This window comes from Spermophilus citellus (assembly GCF_964194105.1).
Source record: "Spermophilus citellus genome assembly, chromosome: 14".
Lineage (NCBI taxonomy): Eukaryota > Metazoa > Chordata > Mammalia > Rodentia > Sciuridae > Spermophilus > Spermophilus citellus.
In genome coordinates, this window is record NC_138194.1 from 81187299 (window position 1) to 81206479 (window position 19181).

Below are 19181 nucleotides of genomic sequence, written 5' to 3' on the forward strand. Positions count from 1 at the left end.
AGTCATGACAAAGACTTTGTAGTGTATATGCCAAAAAATACTTACTCTCTTTTCTTAATAAAAATTAAATTCTGATCCTTAGTCTCTATGGAAATAAATTTTATTATCTGAATTTCGTCTTGGTCTACTTTTGGTATTAGAGATTTTGTTGGTTCTTACTCAAGATGGCTTGATTTTTCTTGCCTGCTTGATAATGTCAGATTTCAATTTATGAGCTCATGCTTGGTAAACCTTTGGGACAAAATTTGTAAAAAGTTTAGAAAGAGTGTTTTTTCTTTTACTAATTATTTGCTTTTTTTCCCTCTTGGTACACTGAATGACTATCAGTGATTATTTTCTATCAGTTTATTGCTTTAGTAAGTCAGAAGTTTTGTACCCCACCATTATGCAATCGGTAATCCTTGGACTGTCCCATATTTGGTCAGAGACTAATTTCCAAAAGCATGTCTGTTGTTTTCCATGTCTTGTATGGGATAAATATCTACATTTTCAGTTGGATATAGATACATGAAATGTCCCCAGGCTGTCATACCCTTGCTCCAAGTTTGCAATGCTGATTCTTTCCTCCCCTCCTATTACTGTCCCCTGGATATTTGGCCTAATTTCTTGCACACTCAAAAGTGCATTTAAAAGGAGGATTGATGTATTTCATTGAGAATGTAATAGGTCTGTTCTATCAGATAGCTTTTTAGTGTAGTTGTAGATTGCACTGCCAGAAATTAGTCATGGCCCAATTTTTGAAGTTGCATATCTGGGAATCATGCCAGATGCACTCTTTGTAAACCCCACATAACTAGAGAGTACAGAGCAATTGCTACAATTCCTCACGCTAAAAGTTGTCCAATTTATTTTTCTGTTTCACCTTTACCACCAGACTATTGGTTTAGATGACCATCAATCCTTATCTGAATTACCAAAATGATTACCTAAGTGATCTCTCTCTCTCTTCAGTAACATCTCTCATATATCCCCAATATAGCATCCAAAATGAGCTTTCAGAACAGCAAAACCTTTAATGGTTTCCATTGTTCCTAGTGGTTGTTCCACTATTTATCTTAGCATATGCACACTAAGGTTAGGCTTGGCTCTCCAATACAAATTATTTTCACTTTTGTCTTGAACTCTTACAGAATTTATTTTCTTCACCTAGGAAAGTCTGAACCATATATTATCTAAGCAGCCCCAGAAAGCTGTTTATAGTGAACACATGTCAACTTACATATGAAACTGTCCATTATGTACCTGATATCCTCAGAGTTGTCTATGTGCCCCTGCTATATCCTCAATACTCCTGCAACTTGACACCTTACAACAATGTATTTTAGAGTTAATTATTTATTTTTCTGGTTACTGTTTATATCTAAAAACTGAGTGCAGCGGGGACTGAGCAAAACAGATTTCTGAATAGCAACTTTATTTGATGCAATAGTGCCTCTTAAGTATGTTAAGTTATTCTGACAAAAGGAAATATGGAGTTCTCAGTCAAATTGAAATGCCTGAATCACATGGATTATTAAGATCAACAACAATATAAATAGAAGAAGTGAAAGCAAATGATGAGTTACTTAGCATGCCTGGGATATTAATACAGCACCATAAAGCCTGAATCCTTTTCTCTTTTGTCGTCTCCCCACCATTCTCAGTAATGGTAAGGTTGTTAGGATGAGAACTGGGGTTGCAGTAAGGACATTACTTGTGGAAAGTATCTCCAGCCAGTGACACACTGCTGCTCTATCAGAGGGGGTTAGGAATATCCACACCTGGCTATAGCAATTGCTTGCCCATCAGCCTAAGGAATAGCTATGGTTTTTCTCTATGTTATGTTAATAGAGAAGATATGGGGCCAGAATGCCTATTACCAATCTGTGGCTAGATAAGACCTTGTGACTACTAAGAGCTCTTACATATTTAGAATTTAGTGTATCCTGAATATACCGTGATTACTATACTTCTAATTTTAAAATTATTTAGAATATTATGAATATCTAGATCTTAGGTATGTCATAAAATTTAAGCATTTCTTGGTTTGGTCCTTCCATCTCTATTTTTATTTTAAACATGTACATGTTCTGCTTATTATATATCTCATATGTAATATACCTTTATATTTGTCAATGTTGTTGAATACTTACCAAACCTTAAAATTCTTTAAATATATTACATGTATGTTACAAATAACAAAATTATTGACACATATGTATAGAATATTTCAACAGAGCACCTGGCTTCATTTCCAGGGTTAAGGCGGGGGCAGGGGTGAAGAGCAATCTGGTTCATCTGGCCTGAATATGAGTCTTCATATTTTTATTTTCAACCTGTGTCTTTTGAACTCAAAGAAAGTAAGCAATCAATTTTTGTTGTAAACATGGGTACAAAGTGAAAGTAAACCTAAAACAGATTGTCTTGGGTTCTATATTTGTTATACCCATGGTCCCTAACCTCCTCCCCAGGAACTCTGCTTTGAAATATAAGCAGTTGTTTATATTTTCCGTTTTGATTGTTTTTTTTTTCCCTTTTCTTCTCATCTTCCTGAGAAACCCTTGTCTTCTCCTTACCCTCAAGATATGATTTCACTTAACTTACCCTGAGAATGTGCTCCAAGCTTGAGTTATGTAACCCTATTCCATATCCTATTTCAAGATACCCTTATATCTTTAATATAATTTATTGCAATGTATAATAACATTTATTAATTTTCCTCAACTGTAAAATCATTGAGGACAGGATTTATACTTTGTAAACATCTTTACTTCAGTGTAAGGTAAATATCTAATATTACTTCAACACCCAATATTTTTTTTTGGCCAAATAATTGAGTTATGAAATAAATAATGAGAATTTAAAAACTGTCTTTTTTAATGATAAATGTTTTAAATGAATAGTTTAATGACCTAGACGATTTTTGATGTGTTGCTAATGTAAATGAAGCTATTTAATGATGTAGTAATTTTAGTAGGTCAATAGTGGTGTTCAAAATATGGTTATTACACAGCATTATATTTTATGTATTTTTAGACTATTCAGCTCTAAGACTGAGGGAATATTACTGCAGTATCACATAATTCTTTTAAGGACTAAAATAATTTTTTTAATGGCAACAATATGTAAGAATTGGGCAATAGCACGTTACCAGCCTGAACAGAAGAAGCCTGTCAAAGGACAAGGTACTAGGCCACTTTATTAGCACAAGTTCTTTTTCTAGACCTGAATTCTGTTCTGTAGGTTCCTGGTTACATTACTTCAAAAACAGCATAATATGGAGAGTATTGTTTTCTGAAAACTAGGTAAAACATTCTACAGAATTGGAGTAAAACTGGCCACCCACCAACTTCACAGGAATATCCTGAGGAATAATGAGATAATGTTTGCCAGATTTTATGAGACCCCTGGATGAAAGCATTTATACAAGTACAAAGCCCTGGAAGAAATGCCATTGCAATCTGAGTGACAGGTAATGTCCATGAAAAAAGAATGTAGTTTTGTGGACTGGAGAAACTCAAGGCCCTGTGAGAAATCAATGTCTAAAGGGCACCAAGGAAATGCAAAAAAAAAAAAAAAAAAAAAAAAAAAAAAAAAAAACTGGAGGGCAAAGGGATCCCCATAAACCTATAATAAATGTTTTTAAAATATTCTTTTTTTTCTTGCCTTGCATCAAATCCCTATTTAAGAACTTAAATGCATTGTAATTGCTTGAGATGAGTATGTGGTAATGAGGAAGGATAGTGTCCTGCTTTTCTGAATTATCAAAAGGCTCTTCATATTATAATTTCTTATGAAGAAAGACTATTTTTCTTACATATGATAGAGAAACACAAATGAAATTTCAAAAACGTGTGTCATTTATTTGAGATTCCCATTCTTTGAGCACATTCCTCTAAGAATGTATTACAGAAAAAAATAGCATAATGCAAACCATAATTTCTAATTGTTCCCTGAAACATTAGTGTGAGATGCCCTATGAAAAAAAGTAAGATTCTAACCTAAATAAACAAATTTAAAATTATCTAAACATATATTCTTACAGAAAAATATAGTTAATATTTAAGATTTTAATTTCTAAGAACTTTTTCTTCTATAACATACCTTTCAAAATAATTAAAGTTTATTTTTAGTATAATTATAATTGTAGGTTTTTGAGGGACAAAGCTTCCAACACTATAAGAATTTAGGAATGAAGTCACTGAAGCTCAAGAAACTTGTAAAGTAATAAAATCAGATATAGATCAAAGTTTTATGTAGAAAAATAAACTTTACAAAATTTTACATTCTAAACATAATGAAACCAAGACTCTAAAGAATCAAATTCAGGTCTACTTTCCTACCACCCTATCATCTTGCTCTTTAGGTATCAGCACTTAAGTATGTGGGAAGGTTCTAACACAGTCATCATTTACTAAGAACAAGATTTCATAAAAATTAGGAGTCAGGTGAAATGTGCATTTTTCTAACAAATTTAATCTCTTCTGATGTTGGGGTAGAAGATTTTAATACTCTTATTCTTGACTTCTTATTGGAATATAGGAAGAATAACCACCAAGTGTTTTGGTTGAAAATGATGCCAAAAAATTATTCTACCTAGAATATATTAATGTAAAACTTAGCATAAAGAATAATAAATCTTCCTAGGCACAGTGGCAAATACCTGTAATCCCAGAAGCTTGGGAGGCTGAGGTAAATTCCCGCACAGGCAATGAAATTTGGGGTTCCTCTGTGTGAAGCAGGCTGGCTGAGAAATAAAGCTAAGAAAAGAAGGCGTGAAAAAACCACAAGACACAGAAAGTCATTTTAGAAAGTGAGGGCAGGAAGGCTCTTCGAACTTAGGGGTCAACTTTAACACTGGAAAAAGATAGCAAGAGCCTATGTTTGTTTTACTTACATGGGGGAACTTCAAGGGATTCCATAGAATGTTCTTGGGCCAAATAAGTTAGGAGGTAGGCTGTCCAGGCCCAATGGCTCATGCCCAATTCTAGAGCTAGGAGAGCAGCCCTCCTATCCAAGCAAAGACTGAAGTCACCTGCATTCTGTAATCCATTAAGTGGGAAGGGCCACAAAAATAGCATGCAATGCCAGACCAATATCTCCTTGGTTTAATGCCAAGTGAAGAGCTCAGGAGTGGCATCCCACAGTGAGACCCTAAGGAACCCAGTGAGACCCTGTCTCTAAGTAAATTATAAAATAGGGCTGGAGATGTCACTTAGTGGTAGAGTGCCCTTGAGTTCAATCTCCAATATCTAATAATAATAATAATAATAATAATAATAATAATAATAATAATAAATCTTATTCTATGTGTTTAAGGTCCTTGCTTAGTATCTGGATGGCCATCTTAAGAGATAGCCACCATTTTAAGGGAAAAGTTTCACTTTCCTGCCCAAGAGTGTTTCTGAGAAAGGCTCACCACTCCCTCTTACCAACCCAACCCCTAATCACTGGTATGAGGACCTGACCTGCTCTGATTCCTCAGCCTGCTCTATAAAAGTCCCAGAATCAAAGTCTGTTTTGCCCCTCTCCACTATAGAGAGATGGCCTTTATTTGTCAGCTCTGACAAATAAACTCTTATGTGTATCTCTGCCTGGTCTCTGTATTTCATTTCTCCCTTATTTGTCTCTCATTCCTTGCTTCCCTTCAATGTGCACACAGACACACACATATTCAGATAAACAGACATAGCACGACATATGTATAAGGTAGTACAGGCATGATATATAGGAATTCCTTTTCTTTTATAGCTATAGAACTAACAGAATATTCTTTAATATGTGTGAAAGTCAACTATTCAATGATCATTCTCAACAATATAGAAATGTTAGAATGCTTTTTACTATGCTAGAAGAATTTTTTTTTCTCTCAAAGATATGATAGATTTGAAGACCAGCATTCAAAAATTCTCCAAAGGAAAAAATATATTAATCACTTCTCAAATTTTAAAAAGCAAGTAAAGTGAAACTCAATAGTACAGAAAGTCAAATAATTGGGGGCTGGGGTAGAGAGAATAGTCATTTTCAAATAAGAAGCCTACTAAAACTCAGCATGTAAAATGTTGATGTTCAGGTTATATTCACAAATTGTCTATGATAGCAAGTTAATTAATATCCTAACCCTATGTGATACATTATATTACAACATCACATAAATTAATTAGGCTCCCAGAATGCTGAAAAGGAGAGAGCATGGTTCATCTGTGAAAGCTCTACTTCTAACCCTCAGCTTTCTCAATTCACCTATTGAGGTTTCTGATTTATTGATGTTGCCTTTCCTATCCAAGAGGATGTTTTGAGATTTTAAAGCATAGAAGCTCTGGTCTAAGGACTTGAAGATCCAGATTTTATTTATAACTTAAAATTCAAAGCTTCATTTTATATTTCTATAATGCAGAGGTAAAAATACATCTTTGAAACAATTATGAGAACTAAAAAGGAAACGGGAAATTGAGTATTCTAAACTATAAAGATCAGATCAAAATGTACATTACAGTTCTATTACTAACCTCGGTTTTAAACAAAATCTTACATGAATTCTCAAGATTAAAAACAGATCAAATCAGAGTTAACTATAGCAGGGCTATTCTCTAAACCTTTCTTCCCTCCAGTCCCTCAGTTCTCTTCATCAGGAAATTTCATAAAATTCTGATTTATACCCAAGAAACAAGAGTAGAAAAAAATCTACCATTACTATTTTAAATGGCCTATTATGTTACATACATCTATTCACAAAGTTCACATAAAACTTGCTAACATATAATATTGATTAATTTTATGGCAGAGGAAATTGAAATTCAAAAAAAATAGAAGCTTCCCCAAAATTGTATAGTAAATGTGTGAAAAAGCTAAGTATCAAATCCAGTTCTAGGCATGTACTACCATAGCATCCTGATTTTTAGATAAGAACACTTAAACATGAGCATGTGGGAAGGTTCCATTAAGAGTAATAACTCACAGAACATAGTTTGGCACACTCCTGTACTCCCAATGACTCAGGCAGCTGAGGCAGGAGGATTGAAAGTTCAAGGCTAGCCTCAGCAACTTAGCCAGGTCCTTAAGCAGCTTAGTAAGACCCTGTCTTAAAAAAAAAAAAAATTTAAAAAAACTGAAAATGTAGCTCCATGTTAAAGTGCAAGTCCTAGTACCAAAAATAAAAAAAGTGTAATAGACCATTAAGAACCAGATTTCAGATTTCAGGGGATAGGCATATAGCTCAGTTGGTAGAGTGCTTGCCTCGGCCCTGGGTTCAATCCCTAACACCACAAAACAGAAAAACAAACAACAACAACAAAAAGAACCAGATTTCAGGAAGGCTAAAATAGTACATCATTTGATTGATATTGACTTGAACAGACACAGAAGTCTTAGCATGTACATTTCTATTCTGTTCTTTTAAATATAGATTTCTTTTTTTTAATCTTTCAAGAATGAAGAACTAAAGTCATCCTTGTGTTTAGCATTACATTCCATCTTGTTTCCACTCATCAACTCTCATAGAGAGATTCATGACTTCTTAAATTGGCAGCAATTTTTAATTCAACAATGGAGCTATCTTTGAGTTAACCTTGTTATTTTGATCTCTACTATTCAATTTAGGGCCAGTACCTGAGGAAGCATGTTTGGGACTGCAGACTCCATTACAACAGTAATCTCTGACACCCACACATTCTCAAATCAACACTCTAATTTGTATTCTCCAGATTGATAAAGTATATGAGATCCCTTAATTAATTAGATCTATAGACTTTACATTCCTACTTTTCTTTTCATATTATATCTCTGCAGGCAAATTATCAACTCTTACATCATATATTCCTATACTACCAAAGGCAATCTTTAGCATTAGTCATCTTGGAATACAGATTTGATCACTGGATATTTGGTTCTTTATGTTGATTGCAATAAAAAAATCCATCTATTTAACCATAATTTATATTCCTCATCATTTTTTCCACTTATGATAAGGTGTCTTTGTTCTATCTAGATCTTCTTTCAGAAGCTTTCTCTCTGGTATTGCCATGGCTCCCAGGAAACATTTGTCTTATATATTATCAGATGCTGTGAGTATGTATGTGATATTACATAAAAGAGGATTTTTTTTAGATTGGCATCCAGGATCAAAAGTTGGATAGTCCTGCAATGATTGCAGGCTGGAGAGCTGGAGAAACCAGTAGGTTCTCAGTCCAAGAAGCTGGAGCTTTGGAAGAAGGACCAATGATGCAGCCCCAGTCAAGGACTGAAGGTCGGGAAACCTCTTTCAGAGTCTCTGGTCAGAGTCTGCTTTGGAAGAATAAAGGAGTTGGAGTCCGATATCCTCAGGCAATTGCAGCAGCAGTTCAAGCACCTGCTCAAGAAGAACTGAACTTGAGTCTGCATTGTCTTCCTGTTACTTGCACCTTTTTGGTCCAACCAAGCCCACGACCTACTGGAGTATGCCTCTCATATCTAGGATAGATCTCTTCCTCATTTGGCTGCTCCACATGTTAATCAGTGCTGGAAACACCCCAATAGACACACCCAGAGATTTCTTCATCATAGGCATCTCTTAATCCTATCAAATTGACATTCTGAATTAACCATCACAGATGCCCTTTGTTCTCTATTGAGACACCATACGCTTGGAGTTTGGGAGAAAAATCTCTGGTGCAACTGCTATCTATTCCTTTTAGTCCTCTACTTTCAATACTGATTTGTTTCTCCTTTAGGACTATCTTTGGCTGCAAAATTTTATCTTTGGACAGCCAAAATTAATCACATATGGCTATATTTTTTTGCAAATGAGCAAAGTCCAGCATCATGCAGCTACAAAATAATACAATCAAGGAATCCCCTATCATTCAGTTCCAGTTTCATTAATATTTGGGTGTGTTTTGTTGGTTGTTTTTTTATCCAGCTTATCACAGAAAGGGTTTTCTTTTGGCTTAGTAATCCTTATGGGGGAAACATGAAGTAATAATCTTATCTCATGTTGTAGTTTTTGATTGATACGTTCATCTTGGGCTGCAGTGTTGTATTATCAGTTTCATTTTCCAGAATCCTTTTCTTTATATAAGTCCAATTGAGATTGGTCCAAAGTAAAGTTTTAAATTACTTGGAAAGTGGAAGTGAAATGGCAGCCATAAAGTTCCTATGGTGGCTATTGATTAGAAAGTGTGAGAGAAAAAAGTGATGCCATTTTGTTCAGGAATGTCCCAGTACAATGTCTCCATTTCCTTCCCAAATGCCAGCCAGATGAAGAAAAAAAAAAAACACAATCCTATAATTACATATTTCACTGAAATTTATGGAGGTACAAGCAGAAAGACCAACAACTTTTTTGTAAAATTTGCACCAGCCCATATCTCAGACCTGCTTCAGCAACTTTGTGTACAAAACTTCAATATTTCCATGTATTTCAAATTAATTTATTTATACCAAAGTTTATGAATGGTCTGTCTTGAGTGCATGAATTCTTCTTTTCAAATGTTGATTTCCCTAGCTTATTACATAATTGTATAAGGTTTAATTCCCATAAAAACTTCCCTGTCTTTAAATGCTCATAGTGAAGTGATTTCCAGCTGGAATTAGAAGCAGAATTGGTATGAAAGAAGATGAAAAATTTTAGGCCTAAACACCAACAGCATTATAAGATTGTAAGAGTTCACAATTTATGTTTATAAAAACTAGGAGGCTATATATGGGAAGGATCCAGTGGACTTTGAATAAGGCAAATGACTATAATATTGGATTCTGTCAAACTGTTCACATATAGAGTAAGCAGATATGCTATATTTGATACACTAGTTCAAACTACTATGAGTGGCTGTTATGGCTTGGATATAAAGTGTCACCCCAAAAGCTCATATATTGGAAATGATATTCAGTGCAGCAACGTTCAGAGGTGAAATTATTAGATTCTGATAACTGTAACCTAAGCAGTAGATTAACCTATTTGGTGGATTACTAGTTTGAATAAGTTACTAGGTGGTAACTATAGGCAGTTGGGTCATGGCTGGAGGAAGTAAGTTATTATGGGAATGCTCTCAGGCTTACATTCTGGATCCTTACTGTCATTCTCTGATTCCCCACTGCCATGAGCTGGGCAGCTTTGCCAACCTTATCTTTCTACCATGATGCTCTGCCTGTCCCTAGGCCCAAAACAATAGAGTCAGCTGACCAAGAATTGAACCTCTGAAGCCATGAGCCCCCAAATAAACTTTTCTTCTTCTAAGTTGTTCTTGTCAGGTATTTTGATCATGCCAGTGAAAGGCTGACTAACACAGTGCCTCTAAAACATTGTTTGATTGGTTGAGTGAAACTTGGACTCCAAAGTAGCCTACAGTATATTAAGTTAAATATCACCATTTCCTTGGGCTCCAAAAATGAATGTACTCAAAGACTTAAGTAGACTGGAGTGTTAGAGTGGACTCATTATACAATGCCTATTTACACACCTTTTTCCTATTGGATGTTGATTCACTAGAAATTATTCATTGCAATGAAGATCCATGATCCCTTAAACAAGTACCAGACTTGACCCATTTCTACACATGTAGAAAGAAGTCTTTCTGATCCTAGTCATTCTGATTAGAGTGAGATGATATCATGTCATTGTTTTGATTTGAATTTACCTAATGATAAGTACACTTGATCATTTTAATATACCTATTGGCTATTTATATGTCTTATTTTTAAAATAAGAAATGTCCATTGTCCACATTTTAAATGGGTCATGTTTTTGTTATTGAGTTCTCTGAGTTCCTTATATATTCTGCATATTAACCCAATGTCAGATATGTAGTTTGCAAATATTTTTTCCCATTTTCAATAAAATACTAACACACTGAATCCAACAGCATACTAAAAAAGTTTATTCACCATGATCAAAAGGGATTCATCCTGGGATGCAAGGATAGTTGGGCATATGTAAATTATAAATGTAATATAACACAGCAACAAAATGAAGGAAAAAAATTATGATCATCTGAACGGATGCAGAAAAGTAATTTGATAAAATTTAATATACCTTCATGATAAAAACTCTGAACAAATTAAGTATAAAATAAAAGGAATGTACCTCAATATACTAAAGGTCATATATAATAAGTTAATAGCTAATATATTAAATAGAAAAGAAAGGAAAGCTTTCTAAGGTGTGAAATAATGAAAGGACTCTAAGTTTCACCACATTTCTGCAACATAGTACTTTTAGTACTTAGTTTTAGTCAGCTTGTTTGCAACAATGACTCAAAGATCTGATAAGAACAAAATTGAGAAGAAAAAATTTATTTGGGGGTTCACAGTTTTGGAAGTCTCAGTTCATAGATTTCCAGCTCCCATCCTCCAGGCTCAAAGATGAGACAACATGGCAGAAGAGTGTTACAGAGGGAAGTGGCTCACATGATGATCAGGAAGCAGAAAGAGACTCCACTTGCCAGATAAAAAATATATACCCAAAGTCACATTCTTACCTCCTCCAGCCCCACCTTACCAGCCTTCAGTTACCACTCAGTTAATACTATCATGGGACTAATTCACTGATTGGGTTAAGGGTCTCATAACCCAATCATTTCTCCTCTAAATCTTCTCTCATTATCTCACACATGAGTCTTTGCAGGACACCTAATATCTAAACCATAACAAAGTCCTAAGGAGAGCAAGCAAGTAAATGGAAGAAATAAAGGAATTTGGAAGAGGAAGACTAATTGTTTCTGTCTGCAGATGACATGATCTTGCATATAGTAAACTCCAAAAATTCCATCAAGAAACTATTATAATGAGTAAACAAATTCAGCACAATTGCAGGATACAAAATCATCACAAAAGTCAGTTGTATTGCTGTATACCAGTAGCAAATTTTCTAAAGTAGCAATCAAGAAAGCAATCTAATTTACCACTGCTACCAAAACAATAAATAAATAAAAACCCTATGAATAAATGCAAACAAAAAGGCAAAATACCTCCACCAAGGAAATTGTAAAAACATTGATGGAAGAAACTAAAGAGGACAAATAAAAACAAGACAGGCATGAGATGTTCATGGATTAAAAGAATTGATATTAGTAAAATAGAATGTTCATAGTACCAAAAGATATCTTTAGATTCAATGCAATCCCTATCAAAATACCAATGATCTTCTTCACAAAACTGAAAAAAAAAACAATCCTGGAGTTTGTTTGGAACCATCATAAAAGTCAAATAGCCAGAGCACTCTTAAGAAAAAAGCAGGAGGCATAATACTACTTGATATCAAAATGTACTTAAAAGCTAGAGTAAATCAAAACAGCATGGGTATTGGCATAAAAACACACATGAACCAACAGATCTGAATGGAGATCTACAAGTAAACACACATATCTACAGCTACCTGCTCTTACATCAAGTTACTAAGAACACACATTGATAAAAGAATAGTCTTCCCAAATGAATGATACTTTAAAAACTGAATACCCATATGCAGAATATTGAAACTAGACACCTAGCTCCCTCCAGTTGAAAAAATAATCAACTCAGAATGGACTAAAAACTTAAATGTAAGACATGAAACCATGAAACTGCTAAATAAAAAGAGTGGAAACACGTCAGGACTTTGGAATGGGCAAAGATATTTTTAGGTAAGCCTCCAAATGCACAGGAAATAAAAGCAAAAATAGACAAACATGATTAAAACAAACTAGAAATCTTCTGCACAACAAAGGAAAGAATCAACAAAGTCAATAAGTAATTTTGTATGTCCTATTAGAAGATGATTTTATGCATCTGTATGTACACCCAATAACTAAAATATAATTTCTTAAAATTTGCAAAGCTTATAATGTGTAATATTTACCCCTTGAATGACCAATCATAAGCAATATATGATTACTTGAAAAAATAATAATTGTACAGAAAAAATGGTCATCAAAAGGGTTTTTTTTGTCTTTTATTTGGGGGGAAGTACTAGGGATTAAACTCAGGGGCACTCAACCACTGAGCCACATCCTCAGCCCTATTTTGTATTTTACTTAGAGACAGGGTCTCTCTGAGTTGCTTAGCACCTCACTTTTGCTGAGGCTGTCTTTGAACTTGGATCTTTCCACCTCAGCCTTCCGAGATGCTGGGATTACTGGCCTGTGCCACTGTGCCTGACTTAAAATCTATTTTTTTAAATACAATTTTTAAGAACATTAAATTTATAATAAATGAAACTTAAACACTGAGAAATACGTTTTTCCTCCAAAATTTCAATAGTTTGTTCAATAGTATGTTAGAACTTTGGAAATCTCCTGGGTGTGGGTTTACAAAGATCATCGGCCATATCTTTTCTTTTCCTTGAATTTTTACTCATTGCTCATTATAGTTTGACAAGAACAGATGCTAAATAAATGGGAATAAATGAATGGCAGTAATTCAGTAAGTCACTGACATGACTTTATTCGGGAAGTACATATCTCTGAATACATTTTTCTCAGTTCTGTTACAAAGCCCAAAGGAAATGCTACCATGTTGCATACTCAGTTAATAACACATGGATTTAAAAAACCATAAATTTTCATCAATGAATAAAAATTAATCATGTTATATTATGAATCATTAAACCAAATATGAAGTGTTCAATTAATGCACAGCCAAACTGAATGAATATTTCTAATTTGCCTGTAGAAAATAATATCTGGAATGAAAAACATCAGATATTATTTTTATTCCTGTTAAGGATTACAAACTTGAAAATTATGATTATTACTTGGGATGGAGAAATTTATTCCAAAACTCCAAAATAAATATTTTTATCATTTAACTGTTTATTTTTGGAGTGGGTTTTGTTTGTTCTAACTGAAATATCTAAATGATTTTAAATATTTTATACTTTTTTCACATAAGCAACAGATCAATGGAAGCTACTTGTTTTTAAGTATTCCTGTAATAGAATTTATTAGTAAAATAAGACTAAAATTTATGTGAAAAAGCCTCATTAATATAAAAAAATGAATTACATTGTTTTCTCAATCAATAGCAAAGCCATATTGAGTAGTATGGCCTTTATTTTTTAGGGATTATAATAAATAAAAGGAAGTTAGGACAGTTCTGTTTTCACAATTTTAAGCAACATTTTGTATACTATATTATCTAATAGAACAATGCAGTAACTAATTTATGATGTCTCTAAACCAGTTTTATAATAAATAATAAGAATATAGTTAATATAAAGCTCCAATAATTTCTACAAGATCTTTGCCTTCAATCCGAGACATTTCTTTCTTTCTTTCTTTTTGAATTTTCAATCTAGATTTATTTTGACATCATTTTGTCACCTGTGGTTTAGTAGACTCTAATCAACTTCAAATTTTAACTACTTCTTCTTGGATCTATAAAAGCAATCATCACATTGCCAGTAAAAGTTTTTTTTATTCCTTAAGAAGATATTGCTTTGTTCTGAATTTGGTTTGAGTATGTTCTTCAAGTACATGTGTTTAACTTTAATACACATGATGAGGTATCAAACGAGTATAAAATTAATCTGAATGTGGTATGTATATGTAGGACATTTGAAATTTCTGTACATTAGTGATGAATCCTCTGAAAAAAAACTTAGGAAAACTACCCCATTTACAATAGGCTCAAAAAAATAAAATAAAATACTTGGGGATCAACCTAACAATATAGGTGAAAGACCGCTAATGGAAACTACAGAACACCAAGGGAAAAAAAAATAAGAAGACCTTAAAAGATGAAAAAAAGATCTCCCTTGTTCTTGAATAGGCAGAATTAATATTGTCAAATGGCCATATTATCAAAAGTGTTATACACATTTAATGCAATTCCAATAAAAATCCCAATGACATTCCTCATAGAAATAGAAAAAACAATCATAAAACTTATCTGGAAAAATAAGAGACACAGAATGGCCATAACAATTCTTAGCAAGAAGAGTGAAGCAGGAAGCATCACAATACCAATCCTTAAACTATACTACAGAGTTGTAGGAAAAAAAAAAAGCAGCATGGTATTGGCACCAAAATAGATATGTAGACCAATAGTACAGAATAGAAGTCACAGAGACAAAGATAATTTCTTCAACAAATGATGCTGGGAAGACTGGAAATCCATATAGGATAAAATGAAATTAAACCCCCATCTTTCACCCTGCACAAAACTCAACTCAACTCAAGTGGATCAAGGACCTAGGAATTAGACTAAAGACCCTGTGCCTAATAAAAGAAAAAGGAGGCCCAAATCTATATCATATCAGCTTAGGAAATGACTTCCTTAACAGGAACTCTAAAGCACAAGAAATAAAATCAAAAATCAATAAATGGGATGGATTCAAACTAAAAGTCTTCTTCTCATCCAAGGAAACAATCATAACATGAAGAGAAAGCCAACAGAATGGGAGAAAATCTTTACCACACACACATCAGATACAGCATTAGTCTCTAGGACATATAAAGAACTAAAAAAAAACTAAACACTAAAAAAAATCAATCAATCAATCAATCAATGGGCTAAGGAAAAGAACAGACACTTCACAGAAGATATATAATCTGTCAAAAATATATGAAAAAGTGTTCAACATCTCTAGTAATTAGAGAAATGTAAATCAAAACTATTCTAAGATTTCAACTCCAGTCAGAATGGCAATTATCAAGAGTACAAGCAACAATAAGGGTTGGCCAGGGTGTGAGGGAAAAGGTACACTCATAAATTGCTGGTGGGACTGCAAATTGGTGCAGCCTCTTTGGAAAGCAGTATGGAGTTCCTTGGAAAACTGGAAATGGAGCACCATTTGACCCAGTTATCCCACTCCTCAGTCTATACCCATAGGACTTAAAAATAGCATACTACAGTGATTCAGCCACATCAATGTTTATAGCATCTCAATTCACAATATCTAAACTGTGAAACCAACAGATGAATGGATAAAGGAATTGTGGTATATATGCACAATGGAATATTGCTCAGCCTTAGAAAAGAATGAAATTATGTCATTTGAAGATAAATGGATGGAGTTAGAGAATATCATGCTAAATGAAATAAGCGAAACTCAAAGAACCAAAGGCCAAATGTTTTCTCTGATAAATGGATGTTTATACATCATGTGGGGCAAGGGAAGAAAGCAGGAACTTTGGATTGGGCAGAGGGAAGTAAGTGGAGGAGAGGTGGTATAGGAGTGGGAAAGAAGGTGGAATGAGAGGGACATAATTACCAAATGCATGTGTATGAGTGCATGAATGATGTGACTCTATATCTTGTACAACCAGAAAAAATAAAAAGTTATGCTCCATTTCTGTAAAATTAAATAATTAAAGAATAGATGTAGGGTATTTGAGAGGTAATTAAGATCAATAAAGTTATCTGTATAAACCTCCCCCAAATAAATAACAGTGGATTTATGAGAAGGAGAAGAGATACCAGATATGTGCACAAATATGTGTACTTCCTTTCTCTGCATGTGATGTCCTGCAATACCTCAGGGCTATGCCAGCAAGTAGACCATCACAAGATGCATGCCCTTAAACTCCAGAACTATAAGTTAGGTAAACCTCTTTCTTTTATGAAATTGCCCACCTTCAGATATCTTGTGACAGTAATAAAAAATGAACTATTAATAGTCCTTCTGAACTTGTCCTTTGGGGTGATTTGGATTTATATACAAGGAGCATCCTTTTAGAAAATATAAATAATTTAAGCAGGGTTTAGCTGAAATCTGAAATTGAGTGCTTGTAATAAAACTTTTATTATGAAAGAGATTTCTCTAGTTTTCACTTTACCATAGGAAATACTAAACTTCTTTAATAATTTTTTTTAAATCAGTGATCAATTGCTACCAATGACATGTCTCCTGGGGTGAAGATAAATTGTCATGTTCCAGATAGTTTTAGGTATACTAATTTTTACATGACTAAAATAAGTTTATCCTATGTTTGTCTTCTTAGCCAAATATCACATAGTTTGCATGCATAGGAATATACACAAGAAAAAATCATTAATAGCACATATATTGAGGTAGGAAAAGGTTAACTCTATTACACATCTAAGAACTTAGTTTAAGTGATTTACTATAATTTCTTATTGGTGCATTTGTTTATTCAATTGATTTGAATATATTGAGCACCTATTGAGTATCAGACATTTTCAACTCAAATTTTAAAACTGTTAAATGTCCTTACAAAATCATTAGCAAAAATATAATTTTGTAAAAACCTTTGAAATACAATGACAAATAAAACAGAGTTCTGGGGTTTAAAAATTAATAGTTTATAAGTAGCTATTAAACATTATAGTATAAATCATGGGCAATGTGGCTGGATCCAGGGCCTCAAAGTGTGTGGTATAATTTATGCTCATAGCTTCTTATGGGATCAGACCAAGGCTAGACTCCATCTGAGAATACTATAATTCTCAAACTTCCCCTTAGCCTGCTTCTATGATTATCTTACATATTCCTGTTACAGGCATTTCCTCATTAAAATTACTTGCTTTCTCTGTTTTTGGAGAATCTGACTCTCAAGATGATATGCAAATATTTAATTATTCTTCATTATTAAATCACTTAATCATAACAAAAGCCCTACATACTGTTATTATAATTGTTTCTATTTTATAGATGAAAAAACTGCAACAAATAAAATCTCAGCAGTTTTCCTGAGGAATGGAAGAGCTAAAAACAATAAAAAGTCTTTACTGAGCATAAATATGCAAAGCATTTTTTTATCTTTTATATACTTATGATGACCATATAAGATCAATTTTATTAAATGCATTTAATCTAAACTTAACAAAGCATATATTATGACCAAGGTCTGGGGTCACTTTGCACTCAAATATGAGCTCTTTCATTTTGTAGCAGAGTAATTTAGGACACACTTTATTTACTTATTTTTTCAATACATAGTTTCCTATCAAATATATGAGGACAGAGACAATATATGACATATATGATCATTATGAGAACTACCCATAATACACAGAGTGCTTGGGGCATTTTCTGATATATAGTAAATACTTACTAAATTTTAGTTGGTATTATTAATTATTATTAATATGCTAATATTAATAATTAATTACAATTATTACAATAATTACAATAATAATTAATCACATAAAATAATTACATATACTAATAATTACATATAATAATTAATTACAATAATAATTAATTACAATTTATTACAGTTATTTGAATGTATACTTATAAACATCAAATAAGTGATAAATGTTAAAATTGGAATTAAAGCCAAACAACTTAGAAGTCTAAATTGAAAGATCAAATTTATAAGTAATATCTTGGTGGTGGTGAAGTTATTTATTTTTGAAAAGTAACAAGTTTTATGTAGAATCTCTCCCTGAATTAATATTTATATAGTGAGAAACCAAATTGAAGACAGTATAGTATTGTATAATGGAGAACACTGAATACTGAGCTAACACTGGGGGATTAGAGACTATTTTTCTTCCATGATGGAGGAACTATTGAAAACATGTTCTTATGAAAACATAAGAAAGGATGTCTTATGGACATTAATATATTTCATTTGAGATTGATCCTAATAATAGCTGAAAATTTTTCAAAAAAAATTAAAGAAAAAAAGCTATTAAGAGGGCATAGAAGTAAACTTAGAAGACATGGTAGGTTGAGCTTCCTGTAAGGCAAATTTCCTACAGTTTACAAACCGTTAAGTGCCAATTATAAATTCTGAGGATGCAAGCCAAGCTTAAATCAAGATGAAAAGTGGACAGATTCTGGAGGAGAAACTAGAGTTAAAGATGACCTTGAGGGAGCAGCCATTTTTATGGCCACTAGTTCAGGTGAAAGCCTATTCAGTATCAACTGTACGAATCAAAGTAAACCTGAAGACTTTGCTGAGCTGAAAATTCAGACAGAATTCATAATAACTTTAGCTACTGGAAAAATCTTAAAGATAGACAAAAACAAATGTGAGTGAGATACAGAGAACCTGGAATCTCATGGGAAATTGGAAGGAATGTTAGTTGTACAATCACAAACACTTTAGAAGAAATCTAGAAGTTTCTTATAAGTCTAAACATACTCCTGCCTGATGTTCTAGCAGTTCCCCCACTAAGTTTGCATGCAGACAAAATAAAAATATATGTCTACTGAAATACTTTATTGTAATTACCATATGGTCTTATTCACAATAGCCACAAATTAGAAAACGTGTTCATCAATAAAAGAACGGGTAAGCAAACTGTTGTTTTGCATAGAGTGAATCACTGATACA